Raw genomic sequence first — 20464 nt, 5'->3', positions numbered from 1 at the left:
AATTGTTTTCTGCAAATATTGAGATGATCAAGGTTTTTTTCTTTTGTAATTAGTCAATAGGACATTGAGTTTGGATGTTCAGACAACCTGGTATATTGAGTGGCTTCGGCTCAGGTCATGATCTCGTGGTTGGTGAGTTTGAGCCCCACTTCGGGCTCTGTGCTGACAGCTCAGGGCCTAGAGCCTGCTTCAGATTCTATGTTTCCCTCTCTCTCTGTCCCTCCCCCACTTGTGCTCATGCATGCTCTCTCTCTCCCTCTCCTCTCTCTCAAAAATAAATAAACATTAAAAAAATTTAAAAAATACAACCTTATATATTTGGAATCTCCCTTGACCATGATCTATTACCCTTTTTATGCAGTTTTGAACACTTTCCTAACATGCATTTAGAATATTCGACTGTTAGTGAGAAATATTCATCAGTTTTTGGTTTTTGTTCTCTTTCTCCAGTTTTATGGGGTAGTATATTTCTACTCCCCCACCCCCAACATATACTATTGTTATTCCCCAAAACATCCTGTCATTTTTGTTTATGCCATCCATTATATTTTTTTTTATTTTTTTAAATGTTTATTTATTTTTGCCAGAGAGAAAGAGTCCGAATGTGAGCAAGGGAGGAGCAGAGAGAGAGAGAGAGAAACAAAGACAGAATCTGAAGCAGGCTCCAGGCTCTGAGCTGTCAGCACAGAAGCTGACATGGGGCTCAAACTCACCAACCGTGAGATCATGACCTGAGCCGAAACCAAGAGTTGGACATTTAACCAACTGAGCCATCTAGTCACCCTGTACCATCAATTATATTTTACAAATATTTATATAATCCAATAGGCTTATCAAGGAGTTTCTGCTATTTACTCTTGCGTTAATCCAAATACCCATCTAATACTGTTTTTGTTCTGGCTAAAAGAATTCTTTGGACATTTATTGTGGTACAAGTGTGCTAGTCATGAGTTCTTCAGGGTTTCATATGTCTGAAAATGTGTTTTCTTCACCTATAGCTACTTTAAAGATATTTTTGCTGGGTATAGAAATCTAGGTGACTTTTTTTTTTTTAATCTTAAATGTTTTTCTTCACGATCTTTCTTTTTTTTTAATTTTTTAAATGTTTATTTATTTTTGAGAGAGAGAGACAGAGAGCTTGTGGGTGAGGGTCAGAGAGAGAGGGAGACACAGAATCTGAAGCAGGCTCCAGGCTCCAAGACGTCAGCACTGAGCCTGACATGGGGCTCAAACTCACAGATCATGAGATCATGACCTGAGCCCGTCTGATGATTAACCTACTGAGCCCCCAGGTGCCCTTCACCATCTTTTTTAAATTGTTACTGACAAGAAATCTAAAGTTATTCTTATCTTTACCCATCTATAATAAAATGTATTTTTAATCTAGATGCTTATTCAGATGTTATCTTTATCACTGGTTTTGAGCAATTTGATTATGCTGTGCCTTGGCAAATTTTTTCTTATATTTCTTACACTTAGAGTTTGTTGAGATTCTTGGATCTCTAGGCTTAGAGGTTTCTGGGTTTTTTTTAAGTTTTGGGAATTTCTGACAACTCTAAATTCAAAATTTTTTGTGGCCTCTTTCTTCTCCTTTGACCATTCTAATCACCCACATATTAGGATACTTGATGATATATTATAGTTCACTTATGCTTTTTTCATTTTTATTTGTTCTCTTTCCATATTTTATTTTTTGATAGTTTCTGTTGCTATACTTCAAGTATGTTAATATTTCAATGTAGAATGTTGTGCATCTTACCACTTTGGGTTTGGGTATTTTTATTCCTATAAAAACTCATTGGCTTTCTTTTGGGATTTAGTTAAGCTATTTGGAAGGAGATTTATCTCTTCTAGTCTGGCTAATAAGGTTTGGTAGCAAGACCTGAGCAGTGCTCAGGATGTGAAGAATGATTTCTTCCTTATTGAGCTGGAATATTCCTGAAGACTTTATGCAATGTTTTCTATGCTATGAGATTTCTTTCCTTCTGGAGGGTGGAATCAGGCACCGCTTATAGTCCTCTGTGACCCCTGAGCAGTGTTCTCATTCTTTGGATGGTTATATCCCACCCTTACGTAGTATCATGACTGTACAGGTTATGTGTATGCATTGATTAGTAATTTGCTAATTATTCCACTAGGGTACTCTCCCGTTCTTTGGGGTTCTCTATGTAGCATTCTTTTCTGCAAAATCTGCCCTGAAATTCCTAACTGCCTTGTTCTGTATCCTCTGGGACCCATCACCTCAAACCAGGAGCCTGCCTGGTCCTGCTTGGGTTCCCGTTCTTGAAACCACTGCCTAGAATCTCTCTTAATACAGTAGCTGTTCAATGATAGTGTTCCCATCATTCATTATCCATCTTTCTGGAATAACTGTCATCAATGGACTGATACCTAATGTCTTGAAAACCATTGTTTTACATTTTGTTTTGTTTTGTCAAGAAGATGATTCCCTGTTACTGCTGCTTCACCAGAAGCAGAAGGTCTTAAGTGAACTTTTGACATCCAGGGTTACATAATTCCTTGTTATGAGAAAATCTATAATATTTTATCTGGCCATGAGAAATATTGAGCAGTTTTTATGCCAATAATTTTGTTACCTGGCTGCCTTCCCAAATGCAAAGGTGCATCTGCTACTGTCTCCAACCCAAGTGAAACAAGTTGTCCCTGGATTTTCTATAATGGAAAAGCAATGCAGACCAGTGGTTAGAAGGTAGGTTTTGGAACCAGAATCTATGTTTGTATCATAGCTGCAAAATTGACCTGCTGTGTTCCACTGGAGAAGTTACCAAAACTTTCCACACCTCCATTTCCTTAGGCATAATGTAAGGAGAACAACAGTGCTACCTTATGGGATTGTGGTGAGGATGAATTGAGCTGGGATTTGTAAGAGGCTTAGAACAGAAGCACCATATGTGGTTGTTAAAAAGGAAGGAAGGAAGGAAGGAAGGAAGGAAGGAAGGAAGGAAGGAAGGAAGGAAGGTAAAAGGAGAGAGAGAAAGAAAAGGAAGGAAGGAAGGAAGGAAGAAAGAAAAAGAAAGGGAGAGAGAAAGAAAAGGAAGGAAGGAAGAAGGAAGAAGGAAGGAAGGAAGGAAGGAAGGAAAAGAAATAAAGAAAGAAAGAAAGAAAGAAAGAAAGAAAGAAAGAAAGAAAGAAAGAAAGAAAAAATGGTAACTCCAAAAAGGAATTATAAATGTTGCAGTGAAATAATGGGAAAGTACTATCTGTGATTTCAGGAACCATTATGTAGACAAATAGCTCTCTCATTGCAGTTGTAATGGTTTTATCAATAAATTATGCTTAAATCTTTTATAGCACTATATCACATCAGTATTTTTTTAAATGGGTCATCCTGACAAGATTGAAATTAAATCATTAATCTTATTTTTAATTCAGAATTCTAATGATACTTGCTACTAAATACATAGAGTAATTATCAGCCTCCAGCTACTAACAAAAGAAAGAGCTTTCTTTTCTTTTCTTTCTTTCTTTCTTTCTTTCTTTCTTTCTTTCTTTCTTTCTTTCTTTCTTTCTTTCTTTCTTTCTTTCTTTCTTTCTATCTTTTTAGAGGAAACGGATGAACATGAGCTTAAAAGGCAAACATTAAGTGATGGGATGGAAGAAATAGGTTAGTGTGGAGAAACTCAAGGTTGATTAGATTCAGGGGAGCACCGTTCCTAAGATTGTCTCTTTGAAACCGGGTGTTTTTCCAAGGAAGGTAGGACACAGTGGTGGCCAGTTTCCACAACTGCAATGGTACAATCCAAACGTGGGAACCGCTGGGGATAGCAGTATGATTAGCCGACCACTTTTGGTCTTGAACCCCTTTGCATATGAAGCTTTATCCTGCTACCTCGTTTACTTCTTTATCAATCTCATTCAGTGGATACGCAATAACATCACCCTGTTTCAGAATGCTTATGGATTCAGAGGAGACATTAGTTTTAGTGCATTATATCAGACGATCAAAACTGGACACCTGAGTTAGGAAAGCAGGGTCACAGAATAGGACACGTATTTGGACATTTCATGTTGTTTGCTTTGTGGAAAGTCACTTGACTTGCAGCCAGGAAGTCTGGGTTTAACTAAGTTCAGATTCACCAATCTCAAGCTCTTGGTCATTAGATGCTACATGAGCTACGTCGGGGAGAGGAGAAGGTGGATATGCCTTTGGAACGTGTCCCCTTGGCTTTGCTGAATCACAGATTCCAGAAATCCCCTTCCGATATGTGAATCTCCACCAAGGAGATCCTTGAGGGATTAGGAGGGTAGCAGAGAAGCAGCCGCCATTTTGCAGGTTGCCTCTGATTTACTGACTCACCTTGGTGTGAAGCAGTTGTGTGTATTTTCCTTTCCCTGCTCCTTTATTGGCTTCTGCAGCACACAGGCTCGGGGTGCATGTGCAGGTGCACGATCAACGGCCATGGATTCTGCAGGATGCTTTTACCAAAGGTTAGAGGCAACAATAATGGACCCAAGTTTCTGTCCAACTTCACTCATGCTTGTGAGTTCCAGCCTGCCCAGATCTCTTCCCGTTAACATCAGCTGTCCCTTCGTGACCACCTGCTCTGTGGACTTCCAGCTGCAGCAACAGGCACAAGGATGACAGCCTGAGAAAGGCTGCTCAGGCCACCCCACAACTGTGTCAAGTCAAATCCCTGTAACAGATATAAACACAGCCTCTATAGAAAATGCTTCCATGATAACACCTTGATTGATTTGCAGGAATGAGAAACAGGTAGGAGGCACAGCAAATGCATAAATAAATGGGATGCCACAACACTGAGAATAAATACCTTCCTTGCAATGCATTGGAATTTGATCCTTTTGGGAACCAAAGACATCAAATTAAGGCGTTTACCAGAGTGGATTTTTTTTTCTTCCACAATTTGTGGAGAGAAATGATCACCAGTGGCTATATAGGAAGGCATGCTTTACTTCAATAATTAACATAAGGAGAGCTGCTTTTAAGTATCCGAGGAATGATTTTTTTTTCTTGCAGATCATATTCTTTAGATACGAAACATTGAAGAATAGGATTTTCTTCCTACTCCTTTAAAAGTAGACATTTATAAAACTAATGCAATAATGAATTATGGATTTTTTTAAGAGACAGAAATTAGGATGAATGCCTTTAGAGATTTCTCTCTTTCTGCATTTCTTAAAAGAGATTAAAAATAAATTGGGGTGCCCCGTCTTTTGATCAGGAAGTAGCCGAGGGTAGAAGAGGGCACCATATTCCTCTTACTAGAGTCCACATGTCCAACAGGGAGAGCCACCTGGCTGGGATTCCGAAGGGCAAAAAAAGCCTTGCTTTCTTGTGGCAGCATCGTGACCAAAGTTCCTCCCCCATCCCTGACTCACTACCCACACATCTTCACACCGAAGACAGATGAGGGTTTAACATGCAGGACATTTTCTTCACTAGCAGCATCGCGAGTAGGATATTTAATAACGGGACCCCCAGCTACACCTGAGTGGAAGGCTCTTGATTTCAGCTCAGGTCATGGTCTTGTGGTTTGTGGGTTTGAGGCCCGTGTCACATTCTGTGCTGACAGTGCGGAGCCTGCTTGGGATTCTCTCTCCCTCTCTCTCTCTCTCAAAATAAATAAATAACATTTAAAAATGGGATCCCCAGATCTTCAGTGTTTTAGGAAATGGTTTTCCTTGAGTGCTAGTTGTCATATTGTAATGGATATATGAGTCACCCCGGAAACTTATTCAGGTGCAGAGTCCGCCCTAGGCATGGGTTTGGTCCTGAAATTCTGCATCTTCTACAAGCTCCCAGGCAATGACAATGTTACTGGCCTAAGAACTGGTCCCATAACAAGGCCTTAAAAACCAACAAGATCCATACATGCCTTACGTGCATTTCTTCTTAAGTGGAGGGGCATGGTGAGTAGAGTATAAAGACCTTAGTATCTTCAGGACATATTTGTCTACTAATGGGAGGTGTCACTGCCTTTATGAATGTTTTTTTAATTTTTCTCACTGACTTTGCTATAAAGGATTCATGATGAATAGCCTGGATATTTCTTTTACTTCTTCCAAATACTGGCCTAAATGTGCATTGCAAGGCTTTATTTGTAATTGATGGTAAAATATGTACCTGTATTCTTCAATTAAGGAGCCAATTTATCTACCTATCACATGCAGAATACTCAAGACGAGGTTTTAAAAGGAATGGTCACAAAACATGTTTGATTTTGAAACACCCTTTGCTTCCATCCTGACACCCTAAAGTGAAATGGAAATTTAGTAATAATCCTATTAATTCAAAGCCCAAACCACGTGGGGTCCTGAATTATGTGGTAAGGTTATTTTGACATGAAACAAATTAACAGCTAAAGCATAAAAAGCACCCAACAGATCAGCCATGGAAAAGCAAAGGGGAAGAGAAGTAATGTGTTTACAAAAGACAGGAGACAAAACAAATTCAAAAACAATACTGACATTCAGAAACAAGATAACAGATTAAGAATAAAAATGTACCAAGTCCAGACTGCTTCCATAATCTGTTGATTTACATTTAAAATGAAACCCTCATGAATTCCTAAAATTGCTTTGTATACATGGGTGCTCACCATTTTTCCTTTGAAAATATAATAATGTGTCTGTGAGCCGCATATTCTCTCTAATACTTTGTACGCAGCTGGCTAGTAGACATGAGACAGATAAAAATGATATTTCTAAAAAAAAAAAGTGAGGACACTCTTCAAATCTGTGAAATTATTGAATTGAGGATGTTATTAATTAATTCTCCTTTATTTTTCATTAACAATCGGAGCAAATAATCAAAGATGTGTAAATAGCGTATTTTTTGTTTGTTTGTTTTTTTTAAGGACAAAGAAAGAAGAGACCCCAGGACGGCATCCATTTCTGGGACGTGGGTGAGTGTAAGACTTGAAAATTTTAGACATGGGGGCGCCTGGGTGGCTCAGTTGGTTGAGAGTCCTACTTTGGCTCAGGTCATGATCTCATGGATTGTGGGTTCAAGACTCGTGTCGAGCTGTCTGCTGTCAGCACAGAGCCCGCTTCAGGTCCTCTCTGTCCCTTTCTCTCTCTGCCTCTCTCTCTCAAAAACAAATAAACATTAAAAAAATTAAGAAGAAAGTTGTAGAGTTGGTACTAATTTTCTCTTTGCTGCCACGATCCCACCCAAACCGTGGATGATGTGTTTGAGCTGTGTCTTTCAGACAATTGCACCTACCTGCTTAATAGCCAAGGTGGTTGCTTCTACTATGGTTTCTGCTCAGCAAGTCCGGGATGGGACGGGACACTTCACTTTTTTTGACCAGTTTCCAGGACATCTCAATGGAGGTGTCTGGAGACCACAATTTGAGAAGTGCTGTTGTGTACCATAGTCTGTCCAGCTCATCATTTCCAATTTCCTAACCTTTTTTGTGTATGTGCAGGAATTAATTACCAGTTGGAAACTGTCAATTCTCTTCTTGCTCTTGGCCAATACGAATTACCGACACATACATATGTGCATTACAGGACGAAGGGGGGACGGTGACTTTAGTATAAAGAGAAGCCTTCCCTTGCTTTAGAAACACATAAATCTATAGCCAAGACTATCTGCGAAAGAAACAGCATGTAGAGAAATTTTCAGAGGTTTTGTAACTATTAAGAAAAAAGAATGCATAAGGTTTGCTTACATGTTAATGGGAATGTATGTTGCCTCTTCTAACATACCACTTTCGGTATTAAAATATTTCAGTTTTATTTTTTTTTAAAAAATTTTTTTTTCAACGTTTATTTATTTTTGAGACAGAGAGAGACAGAGCATGAACGGGGGAGGGTCAGAGAGAGAGGGAGACACAGAATCGGAAGCAGGCTCCAGGCTCTGAGCCATCAGCCCAGAGCCTGACGCGGGGCTCGAACTCACGGACCGCGAGATGGTGACCTGGCTGAAGTCGGACGCTTAACCGACTGCGCCACCCAGGCGCCCCTAAAATATTTCATTTTTAATAAAGAGATCTGGTGTGCTTCAAGGGCCCATCAAGGACAGTACGTTTCTGTACCTGTTGGCCCCAGAGAATCCTAATCTGGGCTTGTATCCAAGAAATTGGCCATCAGAGCATCACTGGTCAGGACAAGCTTGATGCTATTTATCTGGAGGTATGGAAATGGCCAGTCCTTATCAAGACTGATCTGCTAGAGTTTTGCTCTTTTACAGAAATGGGACTTTTCCCACACAGGGACAGAAATAGTCCATCAGAGAAGGAAACTGCTAGTTTTCTTTTGCTCCCGTATCCAATCACCATGAAACTACTTGGCTTGAAACAACACGAATTTTTTCCTTTACGTATCTGGAGGTCACGATTCTGCGATGGGTCTCCCTGGGCTAATGTCAAGGTATGGGCACAATCGAATAATCCCTTTGATTGAAGCTTATGCGTTTCCCAACATCGTCTAGTGGGCTGGGGCCCAGGCTTTTGAAAATAGTCGGTGAATTTGTTTGAGAGTCTCATCAGTTCGTGCTCTCCCTGCCTTTCCACCCCGTCAATGGTGTTCCATCAATCCATTAATAAAGAACAAATTGATGGGGCGCCTGGGTGGCGCAGTCGGTTAAGCGTCCGACTTCAGCCAGGTCACGATCTCGCGGTCCGGGAGTTCGAGCCCTGCGTCAGGCTCTGGGCTGATGGCTCGGAGCCTGGAGCCTGTTTCCGATTCTGTGTCTCCCTCTCTCTCTGCCCCTCCCCCGTTCATGCTCTGTCTCTCTCTGTCCCAAAAATAAATAAAAGTTGAAAAAAAATTTTTTTTAAAAAAAGAACAAACTGGCAAAATTAGAGGCTGCTTCTCGCTTTTTACTCTGTCTTCTCTCTAGTTTGCATGCTGCTGAGAAGCCACAGTCAGCAATTAAAATTTAGCTTATTTGACATTTCTCAGATGTAACCATTGTTAACATTTTCACATATAACCTTCCAGACGTTCAGTTACCCCTTTGTAAATACGCTCTTGGGTATATATGCGTTTTTAATCATAATTGGCCAACACTGTACAAACTGTGTTTTAACTGTTTTCTTCACTTAATACATTCTGAGTTTCCTTCTTGTCCGCTTATATCTCTATCGCTCTTAGTGTGGGTTCAGAATATCCTGCTATATGTCTGTAAAATCGTCTATATGGAGTAAGTATGCCCTCTTCCTGGAGTTTTCAACATATTATTTTAACCTTATAAAACATCTCAATATCTGAAAAAAATTCTCTTGTATGTTTCAAAACTTACTTGAAAAAATCTACAAAATGTGTTCATTCAAAAGAACTTTCAAGTATTTCTTCAAGTTAAACCTTTGATATTTTGAATGAATTTGCATTAAATTGTGTCAACTGGAATTTATCTTTATGATTTAAGTCTTTCCAGACCAGCATGAGCTATGTCTCCATATTTAGTCAGTGCTTTCTATTAAATCATTTCATTTTTTAATGTCCTCCGAGTAAGTTTAACAAATCCATCCTTCAGGGCACCTGAGTGGCTCAGTTGGTTAAGCATGTAACTCTTGATTTCGGCTCAGGTTGTGATCTCAGGGTTTGTGCAATCGAGCCCCACATCAGGCTCCTCGCTGGCAGTGTGGGGTCTGTTTGGGATTCTCTGTCTCTCTCTCTCTCTCTCTCTCTCTCTCTCTCTCTCCCTCTCCCTCTCCCTCTCCCTCTCCCTCTCCCTCTCCCTCTCCCCTGCTTGCATGCTCTCTCTCAAAATAAATAAACTTGAAAAATAGTTTAATGTATTAATTGAAAAAATAATAAATCCAGGGTGCCTGGGTGGGTCAGTCGGTTAAGTGACAGACTTTGGCTCAGGTCATGATCTCACGGTTTGTGAGTTTGAGCCCTGCGTTGGGCTCAATGCTATCAGCACAAAGCCCACTTTGGGGCCTCTGTCCCCCTCTCTCCCGCCCCCCCCCCCACCACCATTCTCGCATGCTCTCTGTCTCTCAAAAATAAACATTAAAAAAAAAAGGAGCCCTGCCCCTGGACTTTGAAGTTGTATGAGTAAAGAAATCCATCATTCTTCATATAGATCCAGAGACTTTCTCATTAATTTTGCTCCTATTATGACGTTTTTATTTGGTTATTTTTATTTATTTATTTTTAAGTAGGCTTCATGCCTAGCATGGAGACCAATGTGAGGCTTGAACCCACGACCCCGAGATCAAGTCCTGAGCTGAGATCAAGAGTCACATGCTTAACCGGCTGAGCCACCCAGACGCCCCTCTATTTTCATTTTGTAGATACTTTGCTAGCAACATGGTAAAATTATGTTTCCTAACTGGTTAGGGTTTGGACGTAAAAACCATATTGACTTTCTGTTTTAATGCAGTCAACAGTAACAATTTTTTAACACAGTTACTGTTTTATCCCTGGGCTTCATAATGAACTTTTATAATTTTGAACATTGTTTATTTTGAATTGACTCTTAGGGGCAAATCTCAGAGCATGTTCACATATCAACAATTTTGCCTCCTCCCATCAAATATGATCTTTCTGCAGGCAAATGGTCAGCAAAACTTCAGTGAGGAATGTTGTCATGTCCTTGGTGGAGGTTAAGGGGAAATATCGAATGTTTTACCTTCAGCATAGCTATACTTTTAAAGTAACTTAAAAAAAATGTTTTTAATGTTTATTCATTTTTAAAGAAAGACAGGGCACGAGCAGGGGAGGAGCAGAGAGAGAGGGAGACACAGAATCCGAAACAGGCTCCAGGCTCCAAGCTGTGGGCACAGAGCCCGACACGGGGCTCAGACCCACAAACCATGAGATCATGACTTGAGCCAAAGTTGGACACTTAACCACCTGAGCACCCAGGCGCCCCTGAAATAACTTTTTTCTTTTTTAAATCATGCAAGGAAATTTCTTTCTCTTGCTATTTTAGTAACACTTATTCTTAGATATCGATATTGATTTTTATCCAATCTAATTTATCTAATTATCTAATAATGTATCTAAATTATCTAATTTATGAAAAGAAATGCTTACTCTTTCTCCTGTGTTCCCCTAATACAATGAGTTATACATTTGGATTTCATCATGTTGACCTGCCTTGCATTCCTGAAAGGAACCTTACTAGGTAATGACATATGGTTTCTTTTATTGTCCTAATTTCTTTCTCTGTTCTTAGAAAATTATAAATACACAGGAATCCTGTGTTTCATCAGAATTTAAAACAACTCATTACATTTATGGCATAATCGTTTGGCAACTTTCTCAATGTCTGCTGGAGTGATTGGTCTAAGATTTTTACCTCTTCTCTAGTCAGTTTTGATAAATTATGTTTTTGTAAAAATAATACTCCCATTCATTCTCATTTTCACATCGTATATGTTATAACTTATATTATGCATGCCAAGTTGTATATATAATATGTTACATATCAAATGTTTTATATATATAACACTTGGTTATGAAACAGTGGATAGGATTTTCTTCCTATCCTATATATAAGTATATATCTTTCATAAGTATTACTTTCTCTGTATTTGACTATATATAATTTTTCACTCCTTTTAGATATCTCTAAGTTTTTTAAATGCCTTTCATAGTTATATACTTGACATTATATTTTGTTGTTTGTTCCTTAGAAAATCATATCGAGGATGATTTTGTAAAAATACTCTTTTCTCTAATCCATTCACTCCCAGTATTATTTACATTACTTTGTTTCCATTTGTTCCGGTCTGCCTTTAAAGTTCTTACTTGAGAGGTGCCTCGGTGGCTCAGTGGGTTGGGCGTCTGACCCTTGACTTGGGCCCAGGTCATTCTCCCACAGTCATGGGATCGCACCCCACATCAGGCTCCACTAAGCCTGCCTAGAATCCTGTCTCTCCCTCTGCCCCCTCTCCTGCTGGTTCACTCTCTCTGGGGGGGGGGGGGGAGTTCTTAAATGAATGCTAAGTTGCCTATCTTCATGTATTTTTAGTAATTCGTCAGTTTAAAGCTATGCTATTTTCCTTGAGCCCAACATGCCCAGCATGCTAGAAGCTGAAGACAAACTTCTCACATTGTTGACTTTTGGTCTATTGATACAGTTTTAATATTTAGTTTCCCTTCAGCCTCACCTCCTCTTTATCTTCTATGTATCAGCCAGAAACCTTTTATTTTTTTAATAATTTTTTAACGTTTTATTTATTTATGTATTTTTGAGAGAAAGAGAGTGGGGTAGGGGCAGGGAGAGAGAGGGAGACGGAGAATCCCAAGCAGGCTCTGAGCCAATCAGTGTAGAGCCTGACACGGAGCTCGATCCAACAAACGGTGAGATCTCGACCTGAGCCGAAACCCAAGAGTTGGATGCTTGACCAACTGAGCAGCCCAGATGCCCCTCAACCGGAAACCTTAACACAATTCTAATTATCACAGCTCATACACTTAAGTTCTCCATTACCTGTGAAACATCCATTCAGTTCCTTAGGATGGCATCCTCTGTCTCTTCTGATCTGACCTGTCCTACTGGTTGACCTTGGGGCCCTACCTCCTCTGCACGAATCCTGCTGTCAGGTCCATGGGCAGCAAATGTGACTCTTTGAACAGACCACAAAATCTCCTCCTCACCTTCCTACCCGGTGCTTCCCTTCTTTCGCTTCCTTTCTCTTCTTGTCTCCCTCCGGTTCCTTCAATGTCACCCTGACTCCTAACAGAGAAGATTTGTGATCTGTTTTTGCTGAATGAGCAAAGCACATGATTGCCTAACTCATCCCCCCACGTTTCACACTTCTCTTCCTCTACTGACACAATTTCAAATCCACTCATCTGTCACATGATCAGCCCTCCAGGTACAGATCATGAGTAGATAATCCAGATCACCTGATAATGCCAGTACACAGCCTTTTTGACCTAGTAAGTATTGAACTAGCCCCTTGGCACAGCGAATCTCTGGCATCTTTGTGAATTTTGTCATATGGAGTTGTAGCCGTAAAATATCAGAGCCAGAAGTGGCTTTTCAGAACTCCAGTCCCCATGTTGCAAGGAGGCAAAGCTGAGACTCACAGTTACTGGTCCCAAGATACCGTGAAGGTGTAGACAGAGGACTGAAGTCCGTTCCCCTGAAGCATACCCAATATTATCTCCATTTCCCGATAGCTGATTGCTTCTCCCTTCCCAATGATCCACCTTCGCTCTGTCATTGATTCCTGCTGCCCTAAACACGGGCCACCAAGAGCCCACAGCTACTCTGCTGGCTCTATCCCAACCCAACTGTGTTAGGTAAACCAGAAAAACCTTGTCAGGGAAAAAATGCAGCTGTCAGACCTTCCAACGAAAAAATAAATGGCCAGAAAATACTAACAGTTTTTTAAAAATGTGGTTTAAGGGGAAAACAACACCCTTACCTCTATGGCTGATTGGGATAGAAATTGGCACCATTTGGGAGCAAAGCTTTTCCGGAAATTGCTTTAGAAACTCTTTGTTAACTGTTCATAGTCAACACTGTAGCTGAATGAAGGTGCCCACCATAATGGTAAGCATCTTGGCCCATCCCAGGGAAACCCCTGGTGTCACAAAAGAGCTGAACCCCAGCTCTGTGACATCACCGGGAGCTGGGACTTACACTCAGTGGGCAGGTGAGAGAAACACCTGAGCCTCAGTCCTGTCCAGCCCAGAGGAAGGTTAGGGCAGGTCTCTTCCTCTGGGATATGTTCTCAGAAATGACCATTACAGGGTATGAGAAGCATTCCCCACAGAAGTGCCAGAAGGCTTAGAGAGAGGAGCTGTTTTTGGGTGAAGGAGACACGTGAGATTTGATACAGTCTAGACTAGATGCTCATCAACGATGCCTAGAGTAGGCTCCGAGAAAAGTCTTTACCTCAGATGAGACCACCCATTATGCATCTTTCTCAACGGGGGAACTGGCAGATGTGGATGAAGAGACTGACGCAGTCTACACCAGGAAACAGAGTCGCCTTGGTGAATTCTCCCCTCCGCAGACATCATCTCTATACACACAACACTAACTCAAAGGCCTACTGCACTCCAATGTCCTTATTCCCTATTTCATATCCCCTGACATCCCTTTGCCACTCCAGGACCCCACCTGGATGCCACATTCGATTCACTCCTCATGTTTTCTTAGCTCTCTCTTGGCTCTGACGGTTTCCCCAGACTTTGGTTGGTTTTTGAGCTGGACGGTGTGAACGAGGAGTGCTCAGGTATTTTGTACAATATCACTCAATCGGGATTCGTGGGAATACTTTTCTCCTGTTTCACCTGGGGTTGTGGGTTTTCACAAGAAAGACAAGAGACCAAGGATCATTTTTGTCACATCCTAACAAGGGCACGTTCTAGTAACATCACAGCACTGTTGGGGTTGAGTTTGATTGCCTGACCGGGGTGGTATTGTTGGGATTCTCCACTGGAAAGTTACTTTTTTGTTGTTGTTTACTAAAATATTTGATACATACAGAAATGTGCAAAGAAGGAAGCATAAATTACCTGTAATCATACCATCATTTCCTATTGAGTATATATCCTTTTAGTTATTTCTATAGAGATATATCTGTATCTATCTATCTATCTATCTATCTATCTATCTATCTATCTATCTATCTATATCTGTAGCTGTATTTATATCTGTCGAATATTTTAACTTGTGTTGTTATAACCTATCCTAGAATGCCATCTTAATTTTTTTTAATTTTTTAAAGTTTATTTATTTTGAGAGAGAGAGCGAGTTGGGGAGTGGCAGAGAAGGAGAGAGAGAATCCCGGGCAGGATCCGTGCTGTGTACCCAGAACCCGACTCTGGGCTGGATCCCATGAACCTTGAGATCCAAGAGTTGCAGGCTTAACCAACTGAGCCACCTTGGCACCCCTGGAGTACCATCTTGAAATAGCTGCACTGAAATTCAGCTTCTTTTTATTTTCATCAATTCTCCATTTGGGGCATTTAGTTTCCGGCCATCTCTTCACCGTTAATGAACAGAACTTGGGAGAACACACAATTAAATTTTTGCACACACCAATGATTGCTTACAGTGTGTTTCTAGGAATGGAACTGATTGTCAAAGGATAGTCCTTTATCTAAAGCCTTTGCTATGTATCGCCATATCTCCTTCCAGAATGTTCATAACAACCCATCAGACACGCTTATATGTTCTTATTTCCCATGGGTGCCACCAGGATTTAATGTTAATATATATACTATACACATACGCACACACTATTGGTTCTGTTTTTCTGGAGAATTCTGATCAAAACATCCTCTAAGCTTCCCTTAACCTAACGCTTAGCATGCCTTTAAGTATGCCAAGAAGTAAGCATACCACGGGCAAGACCCGCAGAATAAACTAGAATATTCGCCAACTTTGCCTTTTATTTTCCCTGACCAGCTCAGACATCACACTGCCAAGCCAACTTGCAGTGCAGGTGTGACTCATCACCTGTCCCGATGTACTTTCTCAAGTACAACAGACATTGCTGTGAGCTGAGTTGCTCAAATATGTGGCAATCCATATTTACACTGCACATTATGAGTTCACTGTCAGTGGAAGCATGACCCCATTGGCTGTCACTGAGGCTTCTTAAAATTACAGAACAGGAGGCCCCTGGGTGGCTCAGTCAGTTGAGCATCCAACCCCTGGTTTCGGCTCAGGTCACGAGCTCTCAGTTTGTGAGTTCGAGCCTTGTGTTGGGCTCTGCGCTGACAACATGGAACCTGGTTGGGATTCTGTCTCTCCTTCTGTCTCTGTCCCTCCCCTGCTCATACTCTTCCCTCTGAAAATAAACAAACAAACTTACAATGACAGAACAGGACTCCCAGAGTGTGGCATACATTGTAATTGTGCCCAGGGCACATGGCGACATAGCAGGAAAATGTGGATATGGGCCTGAAGTCTGAAAATCCCTCCCTCATAAATGAATAATAATAATAATAATAATTCATTTTCAAACCCTTTTTTATTGACTGGGTGGACCGTTTTTGCTTTGGAGCTCACTGGAACTCATGAAATCCCATCTTTACAAGGAAAATTCTCAAAAAAAAACCCTTTCTCTTTTTAATATTTTAGAATTCTTTCATAGGATCTATGGATCTTGAAACAGAATACACAGGGCAATATCCTGAAATTTAGGTAACCCACACTGGAGATGTCCTATCTCTTTAAATGTTTTTAAATTGCTTTAATTATGGACTGTGGATTTCAAGCCGTTGAGAAACTGGAACCCCATCCTCAAAATTGGAGCGTTTTTACCTAAAATATGTATGTAGAAAAGTTTTGAATCAGCATCACACATCAATGAACTCACCTCAGTGAAGCATCTGAATGGCAAAAATAAATTAACATTAATTAGTGCCAACAGCCCATAATCATATTTGTATTTTATTTTTTAATTTTTATTTATTTTTTGAGAGAGAGAGAGACAGAGCGTGAGGGGAGGGGCGGAGAGAGAGAGGGAGACAAATCCCAAAGCAGGTTCCAGGCTCTCAGCTGAGCCTGGCCCAGGGCTCAAACTCATGAACCACGAGCTCATGACCTGAGCTGAAGGTGCTTAACCGACTGAGCCACCCAGGAGCCCCTCATATTTTAAATATAGCTTTTATTTTCCATCCTGATGTCATGGGACATTTGAATTCTCTTTTAAATTCCTGAGCTTCATTTTTTTGTTTTTTGTTTTTTTTTTTTTAAACCAAATCAACTTTTCCCGTTTTTGCCTCCTGTGGTAACTACAGGTGGTGGTGACTAAAAATTCTGTACACATCATGCCAGGTGCAGAGAGGAACTCTGGAAAGCAAAGGGAGAAACCTAATGTTTAGTACAAGCACCACCCTTAGGGCAGTGTGTGCATTCACATAACCTAAGATGTCTCTGAAACACAGTTTCCTCACTCTGAAAAGGAATACACATTTGACCTGTCGCAAAATTGGAAGATACCAAGGAGATAATGATTATAGAAGGTCTTTGTAAACTGACAAGTGCTTTATAGTTGTGAGACAACATTACTGTTTGTAAACTGAAGCTGACCAGTTCCGGAATGGAGCTTCTCAGCACCATTTACAATGACACTTTTCTTCATATATTTTCAATCGATTCTAAGATTACCAATACTTTCGTATTGCTGCATTCTACTTAAAATTTGTATTTGAGTACCATGGGATCAATCTTCTGTCTGTTTTTCTTTGTGTGTTTATTTTGGAGGAAGCACTAAAATCGAATTTAGGTTTGCTAAATATTAAATTCTACCTGAGGTATTTGGGAATTCACACTGTACCATTAGCACAAGTTTAAGACCACTTACTATGTAGCATATGGCACAGGGCTATACATGTTTCAGAATGAAAGGAAGTATGTAGGTCAAAATTCGAACATAGATCATAAATCAGTTGTAGTACTTTTCCAACATATACAGAAAATCAAAACAAAACAAACAAACAACAACAAAAGAACAACAAAAAAACGCCCGCAGGAAATCTGCAAAACACCAAGCATTAGCATCTTAGTTAATGGTGAAAGGTTGGATGCTTTCTCCTAAGATAAGGAGCATGACCAGGATTTCTGCTCTTAACACTTCTGTTCAACATTGTTTTGAACATTCTAGACTGGCCGGAAAAGGAAATGCAATGGAAGTTATGCAGATAGAAAAAAATTGGAAGTCCAGTTTATTTTGATAAATTCAATAACTTTTTTAAAAAGGTATGCAGATAGGAAAAGGAAAAAGGCCATTTTTATTCACAGGTGTCATGATCTTGTACATAGAAAATTCTAAGGATGCAAGCTTAATATAAGAAAAATGGATCAAATTTCTATATACTTGCAATGAATAATCCAAAAATGAAAATAAGAAAACAATTCTATCCATAATTCCTTTGAAAATAATAAAATGCTTAGGAATAAATCCTATGAGAGAAGTACAACTTAACTTGAAAAAGAAAAAAAGAGGTGAAAAAAAAAGTAGTACACCTCATACTCTGAAAATTAGAAAACACTGCTGGAAGAAAGTAAAGAGTTGAAAGTGGAAAGGTATCCTGTGTTCACAATCTGGAAGACTTCATCTTGTTATGGTGAATGATACTCACCAAAGCAATCTACAGATTCACTACCATTTCATCAAAACCCCAATGGCCTATTTCAGAAATGGGAAAGTTGATTCTGAAATTCATACGCAATTGTAGCACACCATGGTAGCCAAAGCGCTCTTGAAAACGAAGAGGCAAGTTGGAAAACTCACACTTCCATGCATGGATGAAGTAAAAAAAACCCACATGTGGTCCAACCATAGAATGGGCTGTCCACCATGAAAAGAAACGATGTACTGACACCTGCTGTAACATGAGTAGTCTTTGGGAACAGTATGCCATGAGAAGAAGCCAGTCATGAAAGCACATGTTGTGGGACTCCCATTTATATGAAATGTCTACAGTAAGCAAGTCTTTAGCAACAGTAACTGCATTAGTGGTTGCATGGATTGGAGGGGAGGGGTGGTGAGGAATTGCATGCAAAATATACAGGCTGTTTTTCTGAGCTGATGAAAATATCTTTAAATTTATTGTGTGGTTGCGCAATTTTGTGAACATACAAGAAACCATTCAATTGTGCGCTTTTAAATGGGTGAGTTGCATGGTGTGTGAATTGTGTCTCCATAAAGCTGTTACCAAAGACCCCCAAAGTTTATAGAATTCAAAGCATTCTATAACTTGAATCCCTTCTTATAATTTGAATGAGTTCTCATAGTGTTGATTTATTTTTCCTCCTGTATCCCAAAGTTCATGCTTAGCTGAATTCTGGGAACTTGGATTTCGTTTACTTCCTAAGGATAAGTGAATCAATTCCTGCCTGGATATGGAGAAAATTTTTATATTTCCACTTACGGAGTTCTAATAAACAGAACTGATAATCAATTTAATGTGTCTGGAGCAACCATTAATGTCATGTGCTATGCTGTCGGCTTTTGATGATACCAAATAATTAAATGCACAAACGAAAGCATCCCTGTGTTCAAATTCAGGATGGCCTAGGCCAAGAGATACATTTTTTAAAATTTGTTCTTTGATTTCATTTCTAGTATATGTCTGAATGCAGAAAATACAAATTCATGTGTGGCCAAATCAGTAAATCTGTGTAGTGCCTGGAGTTTCTGTCTTGCTTTGAAAGTTGTCTCCAGTTCATCACTGAGTTTCCTGTTCCGTTCTGGAATCTCTACCCTCATTTTTAAATTTATATAATGAATAAAATAAGCCACAGGTAGATTAATAGGAATATCTATCTACCTACCTGCCTACCTACCTATCTATATCTAATCTATATATCTATCTTTCTCTCATCTATCTCATCTATCCATGTACCGTCTCTATGTACACACAGACACTATTTAGAACTACAGTTATATAGGAGCACCTGGGTGGCTCTGTCGGTTAAGCATCCAACTCTTGATTTCAGCTCAGGTCATGATCTCATCGTTCGTGAGTTCAAGCCCTGCACTGGGCTCAGTGCTGACGGCACGGAGCCTGCTTGGGATTCTCTATCTACCCCTCCCCACTGATGCTCTCTCTGTCTCTCAAAATAAACAAGCATTTAAAAGAAGAATTATATTGTATAAACACTTATTTGTGCATGCACGTATTGTACCCTCTGATGGCCACATCGCTGTCTCACAGCTTTAAGTGTATTCTCTCTTCCTCGCTCATTTGGGATATTCTCTTTGTCATCCACTAAATTCCCTTCTGTGTGTCAATCTATTTATGGACTCTTTGTCCTGTTGATTGCTCTCTGATTATTGTTCTGCCAATACCAAGTGCCTATGATACATGTAGCTTTATAACCCATCTGTGTATCCAGAGGGGCTGATGCTTCCTCACTACTCAGAGAACCAGCTTTTCTTGTACTCAAAGAAATCCTGTTGGCATTGATATTGAAATTGCTTTCAATTTACAAATTAATTTAGGGAGATTGACATCTTTACAATACGGAGCTCCCTCGCCAAGAAAATAATAACATGTTTTTCCACTTATTTAATTCTTATTTAATATATGTCAATGATGTTTCAACATTTTCTCTAAATATGTTTGTACATGGCTTGTTAAGTTAATTTTGAGGCACTTTATTTTTTGCTTATTTGCTAATGTGGGTTATCTGTTAGCTTGTTCTCTAACGTATTATTACTCATGTGTGGGGAAATTATTGAACTTGTGTGTCAATACCATAAATAGCCATTTTACTTCAACATTTTAATGTCTCCATTTTTTTTTCTGGGTCATTCTCTTAGGGTTTAGTTACAAATCTAACCTTTCTGAAGATAAGTCCACCCTCTTGTATCATAGATAACTTTTTTTCTTTCTCCTATGTGTTGCATTAGATAGTAATTCTAGAATAATATCAAGCATTGATATTCTGGGCCATCATGAAGGCCAATAAAGAAAATCTCAAAGGCTTAGGCAGAAAAGATAACAGAGACAAAACATCAGGGAAAGTGGTGAAGATATAGAAGGAAACAGAAGAAGGAGGGCCAAGTGGTTCTACACAAGAGAGAATTTTCATCCTCCA

General features: G+C 39.8%; 1 long non-coding RNA gene across 1 annotated transcript in view; it reads left to right on the top strand.

The window, feature by feature from the left end:
* The window catches only part of LOC128311545 (uncharacterized), a 93500-nt gene that overhangs the window by 51376 nt on the left and 21660 nt on the right, over positions 1-20464 (top strand). The window contains exon 3 of the long non-coding RNA XR_008289995.1: positions 6840-6887. This is a non-coding gene — a long non-coding RNA (uncharacterized LOC128311545). The remainder of the gene's footprint in view (positions 1-6839; positions 6888-20464) is intronic.

Source organism: Acinonyx jubatus, chromosome X (genome assembly GCF_027475565.1).
Source record: "Acinonyx jubatus isolate Ajub_Pintada_27869175 chromosome X, VMU_Ajub_asm_v1.0, whole genome shotgun sequence".
Taxonomy (NCBI): domain Eukaryota; kingdom Metazoa; phylum Chordata; class Mammalia; order Carnivora; family Felidae; genus Acinonyx; species Acinonyx jubatus.
Note: the sequence above shows the minus strand (reverse complement) of the source record. Positions and strands in the feature narration are given on the sequence as shown.